Source organism: Macaca thibetana, chromosome 4 (assembly GCF_024542745.1).
Source record: "Macaca thibetana thibetana isolate TM-01 chromosome 4, ASM2454274v1, whole genome shotgun sequence".
In the NCBI taxonomy this organism is placed as follows: domain Eukaryota; kingdom Metazoa; phylum Chordata; class Mammalia; order Primates; family Cercopithecidae; genus Macaca; species Macaca thibetana.
The window spans coordinates 165,994,364-166,018,333 of NC_065581.1; the positions used below are offsets into that span (position 1 = coordinate 165,994,364).

Sequence of the window (23,970 nt, forward strand, 5' to 3'; positions counted from 1 at the left end):
TGTAATCCCAGCACTTTGGGAGGCCGAGAAGGGTGGATCACTTGAGGTCAGGAGTTCAAGACCAACCTGGCCAACAGGGTAAAACCCATCTCTACTAAAAATACAAAAGTTAGCCGAGTGTGATGGTGCGTGCCTATAATCCCAGCTACTCAGGAGGCTGAGGCATGAGAATTGCTTGAGCCTGGGAGGTGGAGGTTGCAGTGAGCCAAGATCGTACCACTGCACTCCAGCCTGGGTGACAGAGAGAGACTCTGTCTCAAAAAACAAAAACAAAAACAAAAAACCCTGTTAATATTGGGTCCATTTGCCCCAAGAACAGTTAAATTATTTAGTAACAAACCAAACCAACTTTAAAGTTATTTCAGTTGGCAAGAATTCTAGCAACCTGGGTTGCCAGAATTTGTTCACCTGGGTTCACAGGTGAAAACTATGAGCCATTCTAGTTCATTTCCTTAAAAAAAAGAAAAACTTTAAAAAAGGGCACAGGATAGCTTAGGAAATCACAGGGTTCCAGCCGCGAAGCTGGACAGAAGCTCCTGGGCACCAAGGCTGCAGCCACACAGAACACGCCAGCTTGGCTCTGATGCCACCAGCTCCAGCCACACGCACACGGCCAGTTGCATCCTACAAGTGTGCACTGCCACACCTCCAGCAAATATTTCATTATCCTAACCATATCCTTATACTTTATTTGGTTGGCAATATTGGAGACTAAACTGCTTCATATAATTTATCTTTCTAAATAATGGAAATTGACTCCTTTAAAAATTTTAAACTATTTTAGATGGCCTGTAATATATGAAACTTTTTTTTACATTCTTCAACAAATAGCAGTTTAATGTGTGTGTGCGATTCAGTGTGAGTGTTAAGAAAGTAAATTTTAGAGCAATTATATCATTGGGTCCATTGAATTATAGAAGGATTTTTGAACCCATATTAAATGTTCCCAGGCTGTAATTACTTTAACTTCTATATTTCTTCTTACAGTTTTTCTTCTTCTTCTCCTCCTCCTTCTTCCTCTTCTTCTTCACACTTCTTGCTGTATTTTTCATCAAATCTTAGGATAAGAAATGGGTTGGCTAAGTAATTAAAAAAAGTAAAAAAAAAAAAACCTTTCAGAACAGAGAAAACAATAAAGATGTTAGAGAAAATATGAAAAGAGCAATGACTTGTTGCTGATGTTAAAGACCCTCCAAGGCTCGGGGTTTTTCTGACCCCCAAACGCTTGTCCTTATCCCTGTCCTGCCCTTTCCCTCTCCTCTGATCTTCCCCAGTACCATCAATACATATGTTTCTATCACCTGCAGTCTTCAGTCCCGTTGCCTTCCCTCTCCTTCCTCTACCAACACGCTTCCCAGTAAACACCTTACACTTTCCTTTTCTACTTCCTCACTTTTCACTCACACTTTAAAAAACTGAAATTTCACTCCCCAACCCCACCAGGAAAGAAATAAAATGTACCAAACACCCCTCCAGTGGAGAAACTGCCCTTGCTGAAGGTATTCACACAGCTTCCTAATTGATAAATCCGGTGCATACAATTCCCATCTCAAGGTCTTTGACCTTTCTTCCACATTTGGCACAAGTGACTACCCCCATCTTGAAACGGCTTTTCTCTCCATTCCACACAAATTCTCCCTTCTGGATTTCTTCCTGTATCTCTTCTGACGGATTCTTTGCCACGTTCTTTTATGGCTTTCTCTTCTTCTGCCTGCTCCTGAAGTGTTAGGATTTCTCCGAAGATTAATCTACAATCTTCTTCCCACCCCATACTGACTGAGAAGTGTTATTAATGCACAAGGGGCCCTATCGTGGTGCTGTGGTTTGGATGTGCCCACGGAAGTTACTGTTTTGACAACTTAATCCTCAATGCAACGATGCTAACAGGCGGGACCTTTGAGAGGTGATCAGGTCATGAGGGCTCTGCTTCATAAATGGATTACTGTCGTCATTACATCTGGGGAGTGGGCTCCTGATAAGTGAATGGGTTCAGCCCCCAACCCCCTCCCTTGCATTTCCACCTTCCACCACCCGCCATGGGATGTCAGAGCACGAGGGCCCTTGCCAGATGCTGGCAACTTAATATTGGACATCTCAGCCTCCTGAACTGTGAGAAATAAATTTGTGTTCATTGTAAATTACCCTGTCTTTGGAATTCTGTCATATTAGCATGAAATGGACTAAGACATCTGTTGAGAGGTTATGGTTTTGTCCATCTAATTTGTCATCTTTACCTGTCTCTTTGCAAATATGATTCTCCTTGTGGTCAGGCCAGAGCCAGGCCTCTGTTGTGAAGAATCAGTGGGGAGACAGGCCTGAAAAGGTGGAAGTACTGGGAAAGGGAAGGGCATTGGAAATGTTCCTGAAGACACCGCCGCTGGGCCTATGGAGGGTGGGGCAGGTGGTTGGGGATGCTCCCCTGGGGTGCTGACGTCTTCACATTGTTCAAGGGGCACAGAGGAGCAATCGGGTATTTGTAGAGTCTCTCTTGGTCCAGGGCTCGGCCTCTTTGGTGGTGGTAGCAAGAGCTTAATCGTTCTACCCGCATCCCTGAACTGTACTTTCATGTATCTACCTGCCTGGTAGACATTCTCCCCAAAACCCCTGCAAGCAAATTGAACCTGCTATATTTCAACAGCACCCATTGTCTCCTCACCTTCAAAATGCTCTAATTCTGTGTTTCTTATCTTTGGTAATGACATTACCCATGACCTAGCAGCCCAGGCTGGGACCCCATAAGGTCTCGTCTCTTCCTATTCTCTGTCCTCTTATTCTTCACATCCTATTGGCACACAAGTGAATCAGCCAGGGTCCTGGCAGGACAAGGGGGCCCACTTAGAGGGTTTAACTAAAAAGAGTTTTACGAAGGGACTGTTTACATGAGTGTGGGCAGGGCTGAGGGAACACAAAAGAGAAGGTAAAATGTTGAAATTTGTTCCTAAGACATGTCCGGATAAGCAATCCAGAGACCAAGAGCAGAGTGGTGACAGCCTGGGGTAGAGGGGTTGGGGGACATGGGGAGCGGTGACTAAGGGGATATGGGTTCATTCAGGGGTGACGCGGGAGAATGTTCTAGAATGGATGGTGGTGATGGCTGCACAACTCTGTGAATGTGCCAGACACCAACGAACGGCACGGTGTAAACCAGTGAACTGCGTGTACATGAATTACATCTCAAGAAAACTGTGAGAGTGGTTTACAGGGAAGAGGAGGAGGCATTGGCAGCATTCAGATTGAGCAGTAACAGGGACCGAGGAGCCAGCAGCCTGTGGGCCTGGAGGCACAGGGGAGGGGCCAGTGGTTCTGAGACCTGGAGCCACCTGCCTGAGGGTCGCCCAGGCCAGAGAACAAAGTCACAGCCAGACCCAGAAAGCCAGGGAGTAAGCAGGAAGAAGGACCCCACGCTCCCTCCCCCGTCCCCCAGGCTCCGGCCCAGACTGTACTTCCGAATCATAGGAAAGGTGGGCTCCTGGCCTTGGCAGAGACAGCAGAGGAGAACAGCCAGTCCCGAGCCCTGTTGGCTCAGAAGCTGCACATGGCCATCTCCCTGTCTCTGCTGTCACCACCTTCTCAAGACCCCCGTGAAATCCTGTCTCCAGTCTCTCAGCAATCCACATCTCCTCACACTGGGGAGACTGTGTTGCTGGAGTGGGGCGCACGTGTTCATCAACAGGCTGTTCCCAAGAGGAAACACTGACCCAGAGCGGCCAGGTTTCCCAGATTGTAGATACAATTAAAAATAATAATGAAAGACGTGGCTGGTCAATGCCAACCAGGAAGCTAAAGCATTTCTACAGCCTGAGGGCTGCCCATTGGCTACCTCTGCCCAGTGAGAGAGCCGGGGTGCAGGAATGCAGGGCTCCTGGACTCACTGCCACCTGCGTCATAACGGGGTCCTCTTGGGTAAGCATTGTGCTGAGGAAGAGAAGGAGCCCAAAAGGGGACATGGAGGACCCCAAACACAAAGCTCCTGCCTCCCGGGGGATAGAGCTTCTGACTGCTGACCTGTGTTCCTTTAGGCTGGTAGCAAGAATCTTCAGAGCTTTGTCCCAACCGTTTGCTTTCCTCTTTTTCTTTTTCTCGAACCCAGAACCAGTCGCCTCTTGTTGGGCTTTGTGGGGCGGCAGATGCACGCCCGGCTTGTCCTCAGCCCCTGACTCTTCTCTCAGGCTCTTGCCGTGCACAGTGTCCACGCAGCCCCTTCGCTGGCCGTGGTCACTGTCTCCATCACAAGCAGAATGAGGATGCTGGGCCTCGTGGGGCTGTGCCGAGGGCGGTGGCTTCTCCATGAAGGGCCCATCTGTGGGCCAACAGATCTCAGCGTGTGGCTTCCGTCCTCTCAGTCCTACACGTGGCAGTCCTGAGGTGTCCTTGCCCTGCCCTATGCAGGGCGGGCCCTGTACCCCACTCCTGGTGCATGCCATGGAGGTCAAACCTGACCTTTGCCCCAGAAGGAGACATTATCTCAGTCTCCCAAGATAGTGCCATGGGTTGATCTTCCCCGGGCCCACCTGCAGTCCAGCCTGGTGCCAAAAAGAAAAGCAGTCAAAGGAGGGTAGAGGAGAGACAGGGTCCTGGACACATCCTTGCGACCCACACCTCATTACCTGCTGCAGCACAGCCTCGCGTGAGGCGAGGAAGGCCACATGGGCAGGACGCGAGCAGACAAGCAGCCTCAGTGCCAGGCACACGGGGCCTCACACACACCACCAGGAGCCGTGTTGACATCTCAGTTCCACAGGTGAGGAAATGGCCACGAGGCTCGGAAAACAGCAAGGTCACCTGCCCCTGTCATACTTGAAGAAGGTGCTGTCGCAGGACTGCCTGTCCCCCAGAGCTCTCCACCCCAGAAGCCTGGAGTCTTAGGAAGTCAGTGACACTCGCACAGCAGTCAGGACAGGTGCCTGACTCAGTCACCTGCTGCCACCAGGCCCGGCTCAGGTACAGCGGCCAAGACAGCGCACCCAACCACCAGGCGCCTGGAACACATAAAACAGGCTGAAGTTTTGGGTTCCTAGTGTTTATTCCCCAGCAATAAAACACAGGCATCATCAATGTGGAAAGGTTAGAGACAAGCGGTTTAGATTGGGAAATTTGTCACAGACCAGAAGGAAACTTGAATCTTCTTTTTCTCCAACAAACTGAAGCTGACACACAAGGACATATCTTCCGGGAGTAGAGCTTGAAAATAAAAGCCTCCAGAAACACTTCATGAAGACATTTTTCAGAGAAAGTAAACATCAAGGAGAATGTGGTGGTTTGGATTCTTTCCTTAAACAGAAGTTAAAAGAAAATGTTTTGACAAAGAAGAAGTGCTATTTTGATCTCCCTGTGAAATTTTTACAAGAAGCTCTGGTAGGAGTTTTTAAACACAGTAAACTCTTGTTTGGTGGCAGTGTTACTGTGTGTGATTGATATTTCATATTGGCAGATGGCCAGCAGGTGAGGACGAGGAGGGAAAGGTTAGGAGGATTCTGCTGTTTCCTCCAATCGGAACTAGAAACAGAAGAAACTACTCCAGTACTACTGAATCTCCAAGCAGAATTTACTACTGACAAGGTACGCACCATCATTAATACAGTGTCAGAGTTCTACCACACGGCTAGCCCGAAGAGCCAATTTTTATCTCTCAGTGAGATTGATTTTCCATTTTTCTTGTCATTCTCTATTCAGAGTCTACTCTCCTATTTCCCATAAACTACAATAAGAAAACACAGTAAGTTAGAATCATTGAGCATTCTTTAGTCTTTTTTCTTATAAACAGACACCGTACCGCACAACATAGCAGAATGCTGATAACATTTTAACATGCGCTGATGCCAGCTATTCAGGCTGCCTACCCGAAAGTGAAAGTTTTAGTTGCTTGTTTGGAAGTATCTGAATAGCTGACTTGAACTAAGAGGAAAATGCTGGAAATCCATTGACCTTTCATCTGGTTGTTTGTTATGTAGATATAATCAGACTGGTATTCCTTTATAATTACAACTACCATCTGAAACCGAAAAAAAGTTAGTGATGTGTTGACAAATACTTACATCCCCTCCCCCAAATTCTTAGTGTCAAAAAGAAAAAAAAAAAAAAAAAAAGCATATTTTTGAGGGACTGCCATCTGCCGAGCTGCTTGGCAGACGATACAGCCTCCACCTATTCTCTCAGTAACTCTGAGAGGTGGGCGTCAGGACTCTGAAGGCTCCGGGGTTTTATCCTACTTGCAAGCCAACAGGTGGGCCTGCAGTGGTTCCGTGCATGCTGGCAGCAGACCTGAGCGCCCTGAGCTCAGGACAAGTAGCTTTATTACTCCCACACAGCAGGCTGTAGGAGTTGTACGTGTGCCTCAGTTCCCCTTGCTCTCCAAGTCCCATGGGGGGTGAGGTGGAAAGTCCCAGTTGGATCCTGCACATCTGGTGAGTGTGTGTCACAGCTGACAAAGTCCAAGCTTGGGAAACCCCATTTTTTTATGATGGGCTGCAAGCAAACCTGACCTTTGCCCCAGGGGGAGACATTATCTCTGTCTCCCAAGATAGTGTCACAAACGGCTGTCGATGACTCTGCACACATGATGAGTGGCAACTGGAGACGCATGGAGAATTAGCTCTCAATGGCGGGCAATGCTATTCCACTTACTACAGATTCATAAAGGAAGCACTTGAAAAGGTAACCAGCCTGCTCAAGTCACAAAGCTTATTCAATTGAAGAATCAGAATTCAAATCCCGGTGGGTTTGACTCCAGAACTCTCCCCTCTGTATCTTACAGCCAAATATAGTTCTCCACATTAGAGCATGATTAATCAATATATAAAAGGCATTATGGGCCAGGCGAGGTGGCTCACGCCTATAATCCCAGCAATTTGGGAGGCCGAGGTGGGAGGATCACTCGAGGTCAGGAGTTTGAGACCAGCCTGGCCAACATGGTGAAACCCCGTCTCTACTAAAAACACAAAAATTAGCTGGGTGTGGTGGTATGCACCTGTAACTCCAGTTACTTGGGAGGCTGAGGCATAAGAATTGCTTAAACTGGGAAAGCGGAGGTTGCAGTGAGCCGAGATCTCACCAATTCACTTCAGCTTGGGTGGATCACTTGAGGTCAGGAGTTTGAGACCAGCCTGGCCAACACAGTGAAACCCCATCTCAAAAAATAATAATAAATAAATAAGTAAATAAACAAAAGGCATTATGACCACAAACTCCTGAATTTACTACACTGGCACCTTGAATATTTAGAGTGTTTCAACAAAAAACCTATTATCACCAGCCCTTTAACCAGGCCTTGCAATCTGGCATTATGCATTTTAACCTCACCTCACATCTAGCAATCTGCATTTTTCATATGCAGAGCATGAGATATGGAAAGTCAAATCAGAGCCATTGCCCCTGGAGGGCATGGCCTGTGTGCTTGGCCCCACCTGGGAATACAGGGCAGAGCAGGGCTACCTCTGTCCCGACTCACCACCTGTTCAAACCAGGCCACCCTCAATGCCGTAGTGTGTGGTACCTGCATTTGGGCGCACTGTGAATTTTTTTTCTTATAAAGACAATAATATATTCATACATTTTGATAATATGGTAATTTAATTAAAAAAAATTGGGTTTCTGAAAAAATGTTATGTCATTATTATGTATGCATTTCTGCAGAAATTTACTAGAAAATGCTTTCTAAAATTGTATTTAAACTTAAAAGATTATAGTTTATTTCTAGACATAGAAAACAATTTTACACAATTGAAATGTATGATTTTTATTCTCAATGATTATCTATTTAGTGCTAAAATATTTATACCATATGTGTCCATTTAAAAAAAAAAAAATAGGAGGGGAGTGAAATGCCGAAATTAAATGTCTAAAAAAGGATCAGAAAGAATAAAGTAGCCACATTTTCGCTAAATCTAACCACCTCAAGAAGTGAAAACCACAACGGGAACCACTCTGCCCAGACGAGTGGCGTGGCTTCATATAGAACAGGATTTGATTTGCACATTGGGTAAAATCTTGTTCTCCAGCTTTACTGAGGTATAGTTAACATATCAGAAACTGCACAAATTTAAAGGGTATGATTTGTTGAGTTTCAACATATGCATGCACCCATGAAAACATGATAAACAAGATAATGCCTCATGATCCATTGTAATTCCTACTTCTCTCCCTTCCCTGGATATATGGTTTGCAAATATTTTCTTCAAGGCTGAAGTAGAATCCTGATAGCTCAAAAAAAACCTCAGCCACAAATATTTCCAAATTAAAGCTTCTAAGATGGCTGTGAAGTTTTATATTATTAATTGGTATAGAAAAGCAAGATACGCTATACTCCATTTTTAACTACAGCTGTTCAATTTGAGGTTTATCCCACAAAAATACTTTATATTATTTTTGAAACTATGTTGAATAATTTAACAATTTTCTATTGAATCAGAATATATTTCAGAAATATTAATTGTACAGCTAACAAAACACCGCAGCTTCATTTTTTCCCTTCAGCAAAACGAACCAAGATGAAAATATTTACATCTAGAAAATGTATTATAAATGTTAGCACCTTGTTAAGCATATTGAGTAGTGATAACAAAGTCTAACACTGTCCTGTCCTGTGCAATAGAATTGATATACTTCAATCACATTACAGAAATCATGTTAATTTTTTCACTTTAAAACAAAGTCGGACTGGGTGCAGCGGCTCATGCTTGTAATCCAAGCGCTTTGGGAGGCTGAGGAGGGAGGATCACTTGAGGTCAGGAGTTCGAGACCAGTGTAGCCAATATGGTGAAACCCCTTCTCTTACTAAAAACACAAAAATTAGCTGGGTGTGGTGGCATGAGCCTGTAATCCCAAGCTACTTGGGAGGCTGAGGCAGGAGAATAGCTTGAACCCAGGAGGCAGAGATTGCAGTGGGCCGGACTGCGCCACTGCACTCTAGCCTGGGCAACAAGAGCAAAACTCCATCTCAAAACCAAAAAAAACAAAACAAAATAACAACAACAACAGCAAAAGTTGTACTACAACATAGATGAGCCTTGAAAATATTATGCTAAGTGAAAGAAATCAATTACAAAAGACCATATATTTAAATTTGAAATGTTAGATGAACTGAACATAGTCTTAGAAAAGTGAAACTTACCAATATTGACACAAGAAGTAATCGATTTTAAAAATTCTATAAATATTCAGGAATTATCTGTACTTAAAGCTCTCCCAATCTGACCCCACCCATCCCCCACAAAACAAAAGTCCCAGTCCAACTAAATGTTTCAGAGAGTGTGGGGAAGTTAGAGAATAAAAAAGGGTGGGCACTTCTCAGCAATTTTCATAAAATCAGTATAATTTAAGCATCAAACCTAAGAAGGACATTATAAGAAAAAAATAATAGGTCAATCTTCCTTGTACATACGTATGTAAACTTTATAAATAAAATATTAGGAAATTAAATATAGCAATGAACAAAAAGGATAATGCATCACACAATTTGGGGCTTATTCTTAAAAGTAGTGTCAACATTATAAAAGAAAGGAAAAGTACGTAATCATACAATTGATAAAGAGAAAGCATTTTTAAAAAATTTAAATTCATTTATGTTAAAAAAAAAACTCTTAGCAAGCTAGGAATAGAATGGAACTTCATTATCATGATAGAGAGCACATGTTTAAATAGCTAGGAATAGAAGGCAACATCATTATTATAGTAAAGAGTATTTTTAAAAACACATTTAATAGTGAAATGTTGAAACCTTTCCATCTGAGATTAGGAAGTAAACAAGAATATTTTACATCACCACATTTATTCAGCATTAAAATAGTAATTCTTGCCAGTGCAGTAAAGATATACAGACTGGCTAAGAGATAATAAAACTACCACTATTTGTTGATAATATTTTGATGTAGAAAGCATAAATTATTAGAATTAAGAAGTTAGTTTAGCAGAGTTGTTAGACACAGGTGAATATTTTTAAAAATCAATTATATTCCTATGTATTAGCACAGTTGGAAAATGAAATACTAAAACAGATTCACTTACAAAAGCATAAAATATAAAATATTTAACACTAAAACTTCGTTAAAAGATGCACAAGGGCTATGCAGAGAAAACTCTACAATATTTTTGAGAAAAAATCAACGTAATCTAAGTTGGGGGGGGATATACCATGTTCATAGATTAGAAACGTTATTATTGTAAATATATTCATTTTCCCTGAATTGGTCTATAAATCTAATGCCACCTTGATAAAAGCCTCAGCAGGATTTTCTGTGGTAATTAACAAAATAATTCTAAAATTTATGTGGATGCACAAAGGGCCAAGAAGAGCTAAGAAATCTTGAATGAAAAGAACAAGGCAGGAGGACTTAGTCTACTCGATATCAGAATTTATTATAAAACTTCAGTAATTAAGGCAGTTTTTTGTGCAATGATAAACAAAGAGACTGAAAAAATAGAATAATTGGTGCATACAGACACACACATATAGATATTCCATTTCCGGTAAAGGTAATAGCACTGCAAAGTAGTGGAGATTTGTTTTTTTTCAGTAGATGGTACTTGAATAATTTGGACACCAACATGAAAAAAAATTAAATATAACCCTTCCCTGAAGAGTTATACACAAAAGTTAATTCCAGGTATACTGTTTATTTAAATGTGAAGGGTCAAATAACAAGACTTTGAGAAAATTATATAAGAGAAAAGCCTTTGTGATTTTGGGATAGAGAAAATGGAATAGGAATAATGCTCTTTTGAGCACTAACCATAAAGAGAAAGATTGATAGATTAGACTATATTAAAATTAAAAACTGTTTTTAAATTTAAGACTAAAAGATAACACTATGAGAGTGAAAAGGCAAGCCACTGAGTGGTGGAGTGGTTATATCAAAGACAAAAAGTCTATAGCCAGTACGTATCAATAGTTTCTACAAATCAATTAAGACAGACAACCCAACCAAAAAAACAAGCAAGAGATACCAAAACTTCACAAAAGAGGAGATCCAAATGATCAACAAATATGTGAGAAGATGGTCATTTTCATTAGAAATGGGGAAAATGTGAATTAAGGCAACAGAATATCACTACACATCCACCAAGATGGCTAAAGGCTGACAGTGCTGATGATGAAAATGTAGATTGGTTCAACCTCTTTGAGAATGTGACAATATTCACTGAGTGTGGGTGTGTGCATACCCAATGCCTCAGCAATTCCATTCATAGGCACATGCCCAACCAACATGGGAGCTCATGCTGCACATCAAGACACACACCTAACTTATTCACGGCAGCATTCTTATGGGCAGTCCAACATTGGAAGCAATCCAAATGTTCACTAACAGTGGACATCGCAGAAGCCAAACAATAGGACATTAAACAGCACTTTATATGAAAGAGCTGCTGCCTCACACAACCAAACAGATGAATCTTTCATACATACACAGTCACACTCAATTCTGAGGAGAAGCCAAACATACCCACAAAAATATATGCTGTATAATTCTGTTTTCACAAACTTCAAAAACGAGACAAATGAGCCTGTGATGTCAGGACCACGTTTCACTTGAGCAGGGAGTGAAGGAGTGTTCGGGAAGATACATGAGTGGGGTTCTGGGGTGTTGGACATATTCTACTGTTGTGTTTAAACCTGGGTGTGTGCACAAGTGTTCCTCAAGCTGTATAATGACGGGGCATGCACTTTCCTGTATGTGTTCAACATAGAAGAACAGGAATCAATTAGGTTATCATAATAACTTAATCGTTATGAAGAGGAAAATGGGTGAGGTAGAAAGTACTGCAGAGCTCAGAGGAGAACATACTATCAACTGCCATGGTTGGCCTTCTTTCTTGCGAAGGAAGGAACAGAGGAAACAGAAGAGAGAAAACAGGAGTTACGTTTATAGAAACCTCCCATGAGGAGGCTGAAGGGAGATCTCAGGATGACAACTCATACAAGATACTGAGTCCCAGTCCAGATGGGAGCAATGTGACTCGAGAGAGGGAATTTTTCACCAGGATTCCCAGTGCCATGGTACTGCCTTCTTCCCCGGAAGACAGCATGCCCAGGTGAGCCTGGGTTCTTGCTTTTGTGTGGACACATCCCTGCCCTGTTCTCAATGCTCTTCTGCCTGCATCAGTGGAGGGTGCCCATTAATCCATCTTTGTGATTTCCCCAAGGATATATAGAGGTGAATTCATAATTATCGTCTATTTCCATCTCAGAAAATACAACTGTAAACTAAAAAATAATGATTCAGCTTTTTCCCTAGAGCTGTTTCCTCAGGCAACCGAATTACGGATTAATCCTTTTACCCTAGTGCTCTCCCTAGGAAACCTCCAAATGACTTCAGGGAAATTTCATGTAGTTAATGGTTACTGGATCTTTCTGAGTGAGTTATCATTAAAAATACATACTGAGCTTGGTGGTGGATGCCTGTAATCCCAACTACTCGGGAGGTTGAGGCAGGAGAATCGCTTGAACCTGGGAGGCGGAGGTTGCAATGAGCTGAGATCGCACCATTGCACTCCAGCAAATACCTAACCCTAACCCATATCCTAACCCTCACCCTCACCCTCACCTGGTTTGCTAGTAGAAAACCTTGAGTATCATTTTAGACTGAAACCCTTTCTGGGTTAATTACCATTGTCCTCCAAGAAAAGCCATCAACTCCGACGTCTATTTTGGTTTCGGCCAAGCAAGTCTCATGTAAACAATTCTTCACTGATAAGAACTGGACGCTTCCCTCCTCTTTGGCGTCTGTAACTTTTTTTTTTTTTTCCAAGACGGAGTCTCACTGTCACCAGGCTGGAGTGCAGTGGTGTGATCTCGGCTCACTGCAACCTCTGTCTCCCAGGTTCAAGCAATTCTCCTGCCTCAGCCTCCCGAGTAGCTGAGATTACAGGCGCACACCACCACGCCCAGCTAATTTTTTCTTTTTAGTAGAGACGAGGTTTCACGGTGTTGGCCAGAATGGTCTCGATTTCCTGACCTTGTGTTCCCCATCTCGGACTCCCAAAGTGCTGGGATTACAGTGAGCCACTGCACCCGGCCTCGTCTGTAACTTAATATCTGTTTTTTTTTTTTAACTGATATCTTATATCTAGGCTTCAAAATTAATATTTTGCCATGTTCACCTCTCATTCTGACTTTTTTTTTTCCAACCATTTACAAATGTAAAGAACATGGTCAGCTCATGAGCCACACAGAAACAAGAGGCAAGAGAGATTTGCCTTGCAGGTTATATTTTGTCCACCCCTGGTCTAGAATAGTAAGGATTTTCTACATATTAATTCATAGTCTAAGGGACCCCAGAAATAGGAGCTGCTTGAGAAGATGTAGTTTGTGGTTTTGAAAGTGACATACATCTAAAAGTATTTAGAATGCTTTTAATGATGGAATTCACCCTGCTTTGTCATTCTTTCATACAGGTTGAGTACTCCCAATGCAAAAATACAAAATGCACTCAAATCTGAAGCTTTTTGAGTGCTGACACGACATGCAAAGGAACTGCTCATTGGAGCATTTGGGATTTCAGATTTTTGGATTAGGGATGCTGAACTGGTAAATATATAATGCAAATATTCCAAAATCTGAAATTTGAAACATTTTTCGTCCCAAGCATTTTGGATAATGAATACTCAACCTGCCTTACAATAAACAAACCAAACAATTAAACTAAAATAACTAATATTTTGACATTAATCTTTGAACAACCATCTCTTCATGAATATACTATGTTTAAACAAATAGTTTTTAGCTAAAACACTTCTCTTACTCATAGTTGAATATATATACTTTGGATATTTTGTCATCTATACCCTGGCTACAGCTCATTTTAAAATTATATTTTTTATTCTATTGCTACTTCACTATATTTACACATTGAAATTTAAACTGTAATATTACCTTTATTTAATGGGAAAAATGTATGTAGGGGAAATTAAAAGTTAAAAATGTGAAAAACTAATTGTATTATTGAGCCGAAAGGGTTCATTTATGGAGTCTCCATCCAAATCCAAGCCTAAAAATCATAGACAATTCCCTCATAATTATCTTCTGAAATTAATGGTTTAAAAGATGCTAATAATATATTAAATTGCTTATAGGAATTATAACCACAAATTATTGAAACTCCCTAGTACCTAACACTGTTGTTAATAAGGCATTTCTCAGCACATTGTAGGTTTACTTTAGCTTAATGAAAAAGCCACGATTCCAATATGTATTGATATATAATTATTTAAAGAATTTAGTATCTGGCCAACCCCGTAATCCCAGAACTCTGGAAGACCGAGGTGGGTGGATCACTGGAGGTTAGGAATTTGAGACCAGCCTGGACGACGTGGCAAAACCCCATCTCTACTAAAAAATACAAAAATTAACTGGGCATGGTGGCAGGTACCCGTAATCCCAGCTACTTGGGAGGCTGAGGCTGGAGAATTGCTTGAACCCAGGAGGCAGAGGTTGCAGTTAGCCAAGATAGAGCCACTGCACTCCAGCCTGGGTGACAGAGGGAGACTCCAGCTCAAAATAAATGAAAGAAAGAAAGAAAGAAAGAAAGAAAAGAAAGAAAGAAAGAGAGAGAGAGAGAGAGAGAGAAAGAGAAAAGGAAAGGAAAGGAAAGAATAGCTAAACAATAAATAGGTTTCTTCTAGTCTAAAATGTGAGTTAATAAATAATGAATGTATATTTATTAATTTCTTGATACTGAAGTAAATCTCTATTAAACAATACACATAAAAAGCCTTGAAACCAAAAATTGTCATTTATTTCAAAATAGTTAGATATGCAGGTCAAACGTTATTGGATATATATTTGAATAACTTTCAAATTTCTTATTCTAGCCAGGCGTGGTGGCTCACGCCTGCAATCCCAGCACTTTGGGAGGCCGAAGCGGGCAGATCACCTGAGGTGAGGAGTTCGAGACCAGCCTGACCAACATGGCGAAACCCCGTCTCTACTAAAAATACAAAAATTAGCTGAGCTTGGTGGTGAGTGCCTGTAATCCCAACTACTCGGGAGGTTGAGGCAGGAGAATCGCTTGAACCTGGGAGGAGGAGGTGCAATGAGCTGAGATTGCACCATTGCACTCCAGCCTGGGTGACAGAATGAGACTCTGTCTCAAAAAATAAATAAATAAATAAAATTCTTATCCTATAATTTCAACCTTTCTTATAATTGGTTGTTTTTAAATTGGTTTTTCTTATGAACACTCAATTTAAAATTTTATTTTTAAAAAGACAAGAGTGTTACTATGTAACAATTTAATCGAACTATGCACATAGCTATGTTTTGCCTCATTAACTATCTTAAAAATAAATATACATCTGTGTCTTACTTTAAAGACATTACACTTTGGTAAAAATATTAGGCAGAGAAATTTGTCTGCACAGTCCCGTAATTGCAGAAAGATAAAAAGAAAATGTTATTCTTTGAAATTGCTTTAAGTTTTGTTAAGTTTTCTACACTGAGAAAAATATATCAATATGAAAGGATTTAACACTTAGTGAGCACTACGGATGTATTACTGCAGTGTTCATTTTTCTTTGACAATTCTATGAGGCATCACATCAATCATTTAGATTAAAAAATTGAGTTTCGGAAAGATACTTGGCTATTACATGGCCGATGGCAGTTTGACATTCGAATTCAGGTCTGTGTGGCTTCACAGGGTGGAAGGTGAAATTCTGTGTGCTTAGGAGAGGAAAATTCAAACGAGTGTCCAACAGAGACGGTCAGGATCTCAGCCCAAGGCTATGAGAAGGGGTCCTCCGGGTGGAGGGAAGAGTCTAGCCTCGCAGGCAAGGCAGGGAAGCAGAGGCTTGCTTCTAAGATGTCAAGAGGAGCCATCTGCCTGGAACTCACGTGGGAGTGACAGGAAATAAAGCTAACAAAAGTAAGGGGCTGAGTTGGCTTTGGGATTTCTTTTAGGGTTAACAGTTTATGTTTGGGGAAAGACTGGAATGATTTGTAATGGGAGAGAACGCCACAGAGGACACACAGGAGAATACATTGTATGAGACAGAACTGCCAGGATCCGGAGACCACTGGGACATTGAAAATGAAGACAGAGGGAGAGTTAGGGACAGCACTGAGATCAAAGAGGTAAACCCTAAACCAGGCACTCCTCCAGCAACCGATAAGCAGAGGAGGCCTGGGTTGGGGCCTGCAGGAGACAGTGGTCTGGAGAGGGCAGGGGGAGGAACGGCAGCAAAGTGGCAGGTGAACTCGGAGAGGGAAAGCAGCTGGGAAGCAGGTCGTGGGGAGGGAGAGAGAGCACTTGTCTTTTCCTACCTATAGAATATGTAGGTGAAACATTCACAATATATAATCTACCAAATTCATCATGGATGACTCATTGCAATGAAAACAATTATACTACTACAGAGCGCCCCACTCCCCAAAAAAACACAGCAAGGTATTTATTATGACATTGTATGACTTTGAAAGCCTCCAAAGACTGTAGAAGTTTACTGCAATATTCTGAACAAATGGAAGCTTAATGTACTGCCCTTTAATAATTAAAAATATGCATCAAATGTTAAAATTGAATGATTTTTCTTTTTTTCCAGAAGGGCGAATGCTTCTGTATGGTTTCCCTGACACGCAGGTCTATTTAAAAAAAAAAAAACTTTTCTGGACTTCCTTTTTTCTCATGTCGATTTTTAACCCCTGCAGTGCCAATGTTCAAATGAAGAATGAAAACATTTCTACGTCAATGCATACTTGGAGAGCATGTTCCTATGTCATACTTTAATTTTATCCTTATAACAGCTCTGTAAGGTGGGCAGGAAAGGTCTGTTGCCATCATCATGTTTATTTTTCACATGAGGAAACCGAGTCTCAGACCTGTACAGACCCTTCACTGCCCTACAATTACTGTAAGAAATGGAGCTCAAGGTTGGGAACTGTGGCGCTTAACCCAAGGCTACTTTCCCTTGCAATGTCTCTGACCGCACAGAGTTGATCTCTGTGCTAGTTAGGAATTGGTGGAAACAGTTGCCCCTAGGAGAAAGGAGGTGTGTGACATTGGGAGAGTCTCAAGGTCAAACCTACAAGGTCATGTGAGCCAGTGATTCTCAAACTCAACTGAACATCAGAGCCACTCAGGGAGACTGAGAATAAAAGATTGTTGGACTCACCCTGAGATTCTGATTCTCTGCGTCTGCCACCGAGTTGAAGGGATGTGTATGCTTAAACAGTTTTTTGAAAGTTGAACAGTGTGTTGATATTTGATGACTTTAAGGAATTATTGTCATTTTTCAAAGTATGAAAATGATATTAAGAAAACATTTTTAAAGAGTGTCTTCTGAAGATACATCTGCAACATTTACTAATGAAATTATGTAAAGTCTGACTTGTGTTTAAAAATAATCCAGGAGCGGAGGGAGAGGGAAGGGGATAAATGAAACAGGCTGTGACAACTGAAGCCAGGTGGTGAGTGAGGAGTGGAGACGGGGACTTCCTCTGGCATTCTATTCGTATTCGATACTATTCATATCACTGTGAGAAAAGCTCCCCAGGAAATTCTGATGATCAGAATTTGATCATTGTTGGATCATTGATCTAATCCAACCACATAACTATAATTACAGAGTCTCCTTGTACATTGCCATGTCTGCGCTCACCTACATTCTAGCTGTATTGTTTGAGGTCACTCGCCTGTTTGTCCTTCTCTGCAGTGGTGCTAAAATCAGGAAATAGTTTCACCAAAACAGGGCATTGGAATATAGACAAGTGTGAGTCATGAGCAGGGGACACTTCTGGGCCTCAGATTTCTCATCTGTGGTTTGTCTCAAACTCAGAGACAGGTTTTCAGATGCCCTCTTGAGTCCACTGTCTTTCCTTCTTTTACAGGAACTTTCTTTCTCAGGCAATTTTCTCCTTTTCTTTCTCAGGTGACTTTCAGCATTTCAAGACAGCTTTACCTTAGAGTTGCGGCTATGGTTTATTCAGGTGCAAATTGACCTACATGTGTCCTGCTTGACACTTGAAAGCACTTTTAATTTGAAGAATCTTGTGCTTCTTACATTCTGGAAAATTCCCAGCGATGATCTCTTTAATTATGCCTCTCCGTCATTCTCTCTAATCCTCTGGAATTCTGACGAGATGAGATTAACTCCCTCCGCCTACAGCTCTTGCTCCTTAAGATCTCTCACTTTTGCCGGGCGCGGTGGCTCAAGCCTGTAATCCCAGCACTTTGGGAGGCCGAGACGGGTGGATCACGAGGTCAGGAGATCAAGACCATCCTGGCTAACACGGTGAAACCCCATCTCTACTAAAAAATACAAAAAACTAGCCGGGCGAGGTGGCGAGCACCTGTAGTCCCAGCTACTCAGGAGGCTGAGGCAGGAGAACGGCGTAAACCCAGGAGGTGGAGCTTGCAGTGAGCTGAGATCCGGCCACTGCACCCCAGCCTGGGCGACAGAGCAAGACTCCGTCTCCAAAAAAAAGATCTCTCACTTTTATAAATCTTTTTTTCTTTCCACTCATTTTACTTTCCAGATGCGTTTCTCAGCTTTCTTCTTTTCTGCTTTCAACTGGATTTTTTTATGTTCTTGTTTTATTATTTCTGCCAGTCCTTTTTTTTTAGAGATGGAGTGTCGCTCTGTTGCCCAGGCTGGAGTGCAGTGGCACCATATTGGCTCATCGCAACCTCCGCCTCCTCGGTTCAAGCGCTTCTTCTGCCTCTGCCTCCAGAGTAGCTGGGATTACAGGCCTACACACCACCAGGCCCAGCTAATTTTGTGGTATTTTTTTTTTTTAGACAGACTTTTGCTCTTGTTGCCCAGGCTCTAGTGCCATGGCGTGATCTCTGCTCACTGCAACCTCCACTTCCTGGGTTCAAGCGCTTCTGCTGCCTCAGTCTCCCGAGTAGCTGGGATTACACGTACACACCACCATGCCGGGTTAATTTTGTATTTTTGGTAGACGGGGTTTCTCCATGTTGGTCAAGCTGGTCTCGAACTCCCAACCTCAGGTGATCTGCCCACCTCAGCCTCCCAAAGTGCTGGGATTACAGGCATGAGCCACCGTGCCTGGCCAACTGTGTGTTTTTAGTAGAGATGGGGTTTTACACGGTTGGACAGCTTGGTCTCAAACTTCTGACCTCAAGTGATCCTCCTGCCTCGGCCTTCTAAAGTGCTAGGGTTACAGGCTTGAGCCACCGTGCCTGGCCCCCCTTTTATGTTTTAGAGTCAGGGGTATATATGCAGGTTTGCTACGTGGATTTATTGTGTGATGCTGAGGTTTGGGCCTTGATCAAACCCATCACCCAAAGAGTGAACACAGTTTCCAGTAGGCAGTTCTCTCCTTGCCCCTTTCTCCCTCCCGTGGGCCCCACTATCCACCGTTTCCATCCCTATGTCCCTGTGTCCATAGTGTGTAGCTCCCACTTAGGAGAATATGTAGTATTTGGTTTTCTGTTTCTGTGTTAATTCAGTTAGGATATTTCTGCCAGTTTTTTTTCATAACTTCTTACCCCTTTTGATGCATGTTATTCCTGCATACATTTCTTCAAGTTTCCCAAACATGTTTATTTTAAAGCTCTTTTCAGATTGGTTGCTGATTCAGGTGGTCCCTTAGCATTTGCTGTGTTCACGTGCATGGGAATTTTTTCTTCACCAGCTCATGGTAAGTGGGAGATTGTCTCTCTACTGTATCTTTCTCAGTGTATCTTTCTGCTCACACCTCGGCTTAACAAAGGCACCTCGTCCGTCCGTGTGGAGCCCTTGTCTAGGAACGAGCCGTGTTGCCATGGTGGAAGGCATCAGATGCAGTCACTCGCTGCGTGGCAGTTCCCGGCAGGAGGCCACACGCACGTTTTCTCTTCCCGGAGACACATGGCTTCACGTCAGTCATGCGGGCAGCTGCAGTTGGCAGCAGCTTCCTCTCCTCCCATGAGCACTTGTGGTCCCTACCATAGTCCCCACCGCCCAACAAGAGCCCGGCTCCTTGTAGGATCTGCCTTCTTTGGGTTCCAGACTCCAGCAGGGCTTTTCCTTCAGCTCCTTCTCACCATCATGCACCTCCATCCCAACGCTGATCCTCAGTCATGCCCATGCTGTTTCAAGTCTCCTACAATTCTATGTTTTCCCTCTTTATTTGTCATCTACCGTTGGCATATATTTAGAGAAGGTGTGTGTGTGTGGTAAGGGTGCTTCGGGGTACGTGCTTATAAAACTATCTTAGTGGAAGTACTAAGGCCAAGTTTCTCCCTTCTCATAGAACTACTGCAAATGTCGAAAGCACTTGAAATAATGTCTAAGCTGCACTTTATTTTCAAAAGCAAGCAAAACCCTGTAGTTTGGTAATTTTTATTTCCAGAGATACTAGTGGATAAAGAAAAGATTTTTCTTCGGAGAAGTCCCTGGATATTCCATTTATGGCTTTGCCATGAACAACACATTTCTCAACACTTTGTTTTGTTTCTATGATTTTTACTGCTGGTAAATAGCACGTTAATAGTACACTCCCCTTCATTTGGTATCTGTTTTTATTTGTTAAAATAAAATTTAATGGGAGTTTGCATTTCAAAACATTAGTTTCCTAGCAAAATTTATATATTCAGCTTATATTCTATATTATACATATAATTTTCTAGCAGAAAAGGGCATAAGATGTAAAAAATAAGTTGATATATTTGTACCCTTTGTTCTTCTTAGGTGTATAAAGCTCCTCCTCTTTTCCCTAGTACTTTCTATATTATAGAACCTGTGAAAATGGGGAGGGAATTAGGTTTATTATATTTAGTTCATTTTAGCACCTGGTTTCCATAATGCCTCCTAAATATTTCTGGCCTTTGTTCTGTTAATGACAGCGAGATCATAGAGTCCTATTAAAGTTGCTCAGTAGGTCAAGCCCTCTATTTTAGGAATGACACAAGCATACTTCTTTCTTCTTCTAGACCCATTGTTTAGAACTGTACCTTTTATTATCAAGAAAAAAGGTGAAAGGCTGGATGGAAAAGCTCCACGACCTCCAGACTGTGGACTCTCTACCCTTGTAAAGCCCACTCACCTGAGTAAAGTCTAGTCTCAGCTGCTGGGATTAGACTAGCTGTAGAAGCTGTGTGCTGGGCACCCCTACCCCGCCCCGCCAGTACACAGCCATCTTCAATCTAGCCAATGCGCGTTTATTAAATATCCGCTAGGTACACAGAACTGTGCTCTCTGCTAGAAGCAGGACACGGAATCAAACACCAGTAAGATGGGTCCCCAACGCCAAGGGGAACAGAACTCGTGAGGAAAAAGGCACATTCAGAATTTCAAGTCAAAACCAAATTCAAGGTAGCAGCTAAAATCAAAGTGCCAAGTGTAAGGGATCGGGAAAACACGGGGAGATGGCGACAAAAGAACTAGTGCTGTTTAGTTGATTGGTTTTCAAAGTGGGAAACCGAAACTGATGCAATGGGGCATTGGATGGAAAAATTCTGGAAGTGAGAGCACTTCCAGAGCACCATGGAGCGACCCCTTGCAGGCCTAGGGATGCACAGAATGTGGAAAGGACGACAAGGAGGCAGGCAGGGGAGACGCCCTTTCGCAAATCTATTCACAGCCTGATATTCTTTCATTATTCTCAGGATATATATGATCACATTTTAACTTAGTCTGCAACACGTACTGAATAAAAGGAAGATAATGCAAAGCAATTCTCCAACACAGTAAAAGGTAAGTGACCTATGTTTACGGTATAATCCCCTTCTAATACTTTCCATACACACACACACACACCCCCCATTTCGTTTCTTTGCATTCAGTGTGTATTAGTCCATTCCGTTTTTGCATTGCTATAAAGAAGAGACTAGGTCAATTTATAAAGAAAAGAGGTTTAATTGGCTCATGGTTCTGCAGGCTGTACAGGAAGCACGGCTGGGGAGGCCTCAGGAAACTTACAATCATGGCAGTAGGCAAAGGGGAAGCAGATATGTCTTACCTGGCTGTAACAGGAGGAAGTGGGGGAAGGGAGGTACCACACACTATTAAACAACAAGATTTAGTAAGAACTCCATCACCAGAACAGCACCAAAGGGGGAAATCCACCCCCATGATCCAATCCAATCACCTCCCCCCAGGCCCCACCTCCAACATTGGGCATTACAATCTGACGTGAGATTTGGCTTTGGGACGCAGATCTAAACCATATCACAGTGTAAATATGTTGTTTATGTATTTAAGATTTAGTTTTTTCCTTCCAGTATCATCTTAGTTTATAAAATGCCAGAGAATACATTTAACCACAAATGTCTTTCTGGGTTGGTAAGATTATATATATTTTTTAAATAAGTAAGATTAAATTCCTATTTTAAGGGCTGTTTATAGCACTAATTTCTGTGTAAAAACTGACTTCCTGAAAGTTCTAACCTAAAATGTGACTAAATATTGGGAACATGGGAAAGTAATGAAGGAAGCAGATATATATTTGAAAGAGATATTTCTTCATTTTCCAGTAAAGTAGCACATACTCTACTCATGAAAAACTAATCCTCTAGAATTTATCTTTTTTGCTTGTTTGTTTAAAAAACAAAATTAACAACACTGGCCTTTCTAGTGATGGGTTAAGCAAAGGAGAGTTTGGTTATTTAACTTTCTAGATCAACTAATTAGATTAACTTTCACGTGCATGGGCTACTGTAGAAGGCTGCCTGCCCTAGAATGTCTGCTATTAGGACCTTTATTAAATCCTTTTACTTTACTTTTTTGCTAAAGACCATCCTCTAAATTGATATATCTACTAAAAGGACTTGTAAGATGATTTATACAATAATAATGACATTTTTCTAAATTTGATTAAATATGGAATTTATTGGCAGCTAGAAAATTAAATGACCTGTAGGGTACTAAATATAGTGATATAGTTAAACATAGTTGATATATTTGTATCATTTTTTAAAAATGTATTAATCTTTTTCCTGGTACTTACTATTTTCTAGAGTCTGTGAAAATTGGGGCAGGAAAAGGTTTATTTCAAGTGGCTGGTCTCAGAACCTGGTTTTCATATTTCAAAAAAATTTTTAAAGTAAGTGCAAAGTTTAATCAGAAATTCAAAAATATTATTACTTTCTGTCCTCACATTTATTCCTATTATGTGATACTTCTTCTTCTTCTTTTTTTTTTTTTGAGACGGAGTCCCGCTCTGTCCCTCAGACTGGAGTGCAGTGGCCTGATCTCAGCTCACTACAAGCTCCGTCTCCCGGGTTTACGCCATTCTCCTGCCTCAGCCTCCCGAGTAGCTGGGACTATAGGTGCCCGCCACCTCGCCCGGCTAGTTTTTTGTATTTTTAGTAGAGATGGGGTTTCACCGTGTTAGCCAGGATGGTCTCGATCTCCTGACCTCGTGATCCGCCCGTCTCGGCCTCCCAAATTGCTGGGATTACAGGCTTGAGCCACCGCGCCCGGCCGTGATACTTCTTCTTTTAAGAGAGTCTTGCTCTGTTGTCCTCTATTACCTAGTGCTTTTAGGTTTTACGTAGCTTTTGGTTTCAGATGGGAGAAACTTAGAAATATTAGTATATCACTGCTGATTGAAACAGAAGCTGTAAAAACTTTTTGAATAGAGCAACTAAAAATAATATACATTTAAAAGGAAAACTAAAATTATAAAGTAAAAACTTAAATTTTTAAAAACTGACTTATAGATTAAAAAGGTCTTTTTCAACCTCGCCCAGTGCAGCTTCGTTTAGCTTCAGTCCGGTCCTTTCTCTTGCATTTCAGTCTCACCATGTATAAAATGGAATTAATAACAGAAAAGCCCATTATTTTATTTTTATACAGCATTTCTTGGATATCATTTAAGTATAATTTTTAGATGTACCAGAATCCAGTGGGGCAATGAGAATAGAGGATGGTAGCATGTCTGCCTTTTATTGTTCTAGGTGGTATTGAAATTGACACACAGCTCAGAATATCATCCTGGAGTGTTGAACAACGACAGTGAAATAATTTGTCAGCCTGGAAATTTTCATGTCCTAAACATATACCAGTTATGGGAGTGTTCATGATTTAAGAATC

General features: G+C 41.8%; 1 pseudogene across 1 annotated transcript in view; it reads right to left on the bottom strand.

Annotated features, from left to right (window-relative positions):
* The window catches only part of LOC126952452 (putative uncharacterized protein AFDN-DT), a 46,432-nt pseudogene that overhangs the window by 20,045 nt on the left and 2,417 nt on the right, over positions 1–23,970 (bottom strand). The window lies entirely within an intron of this gene.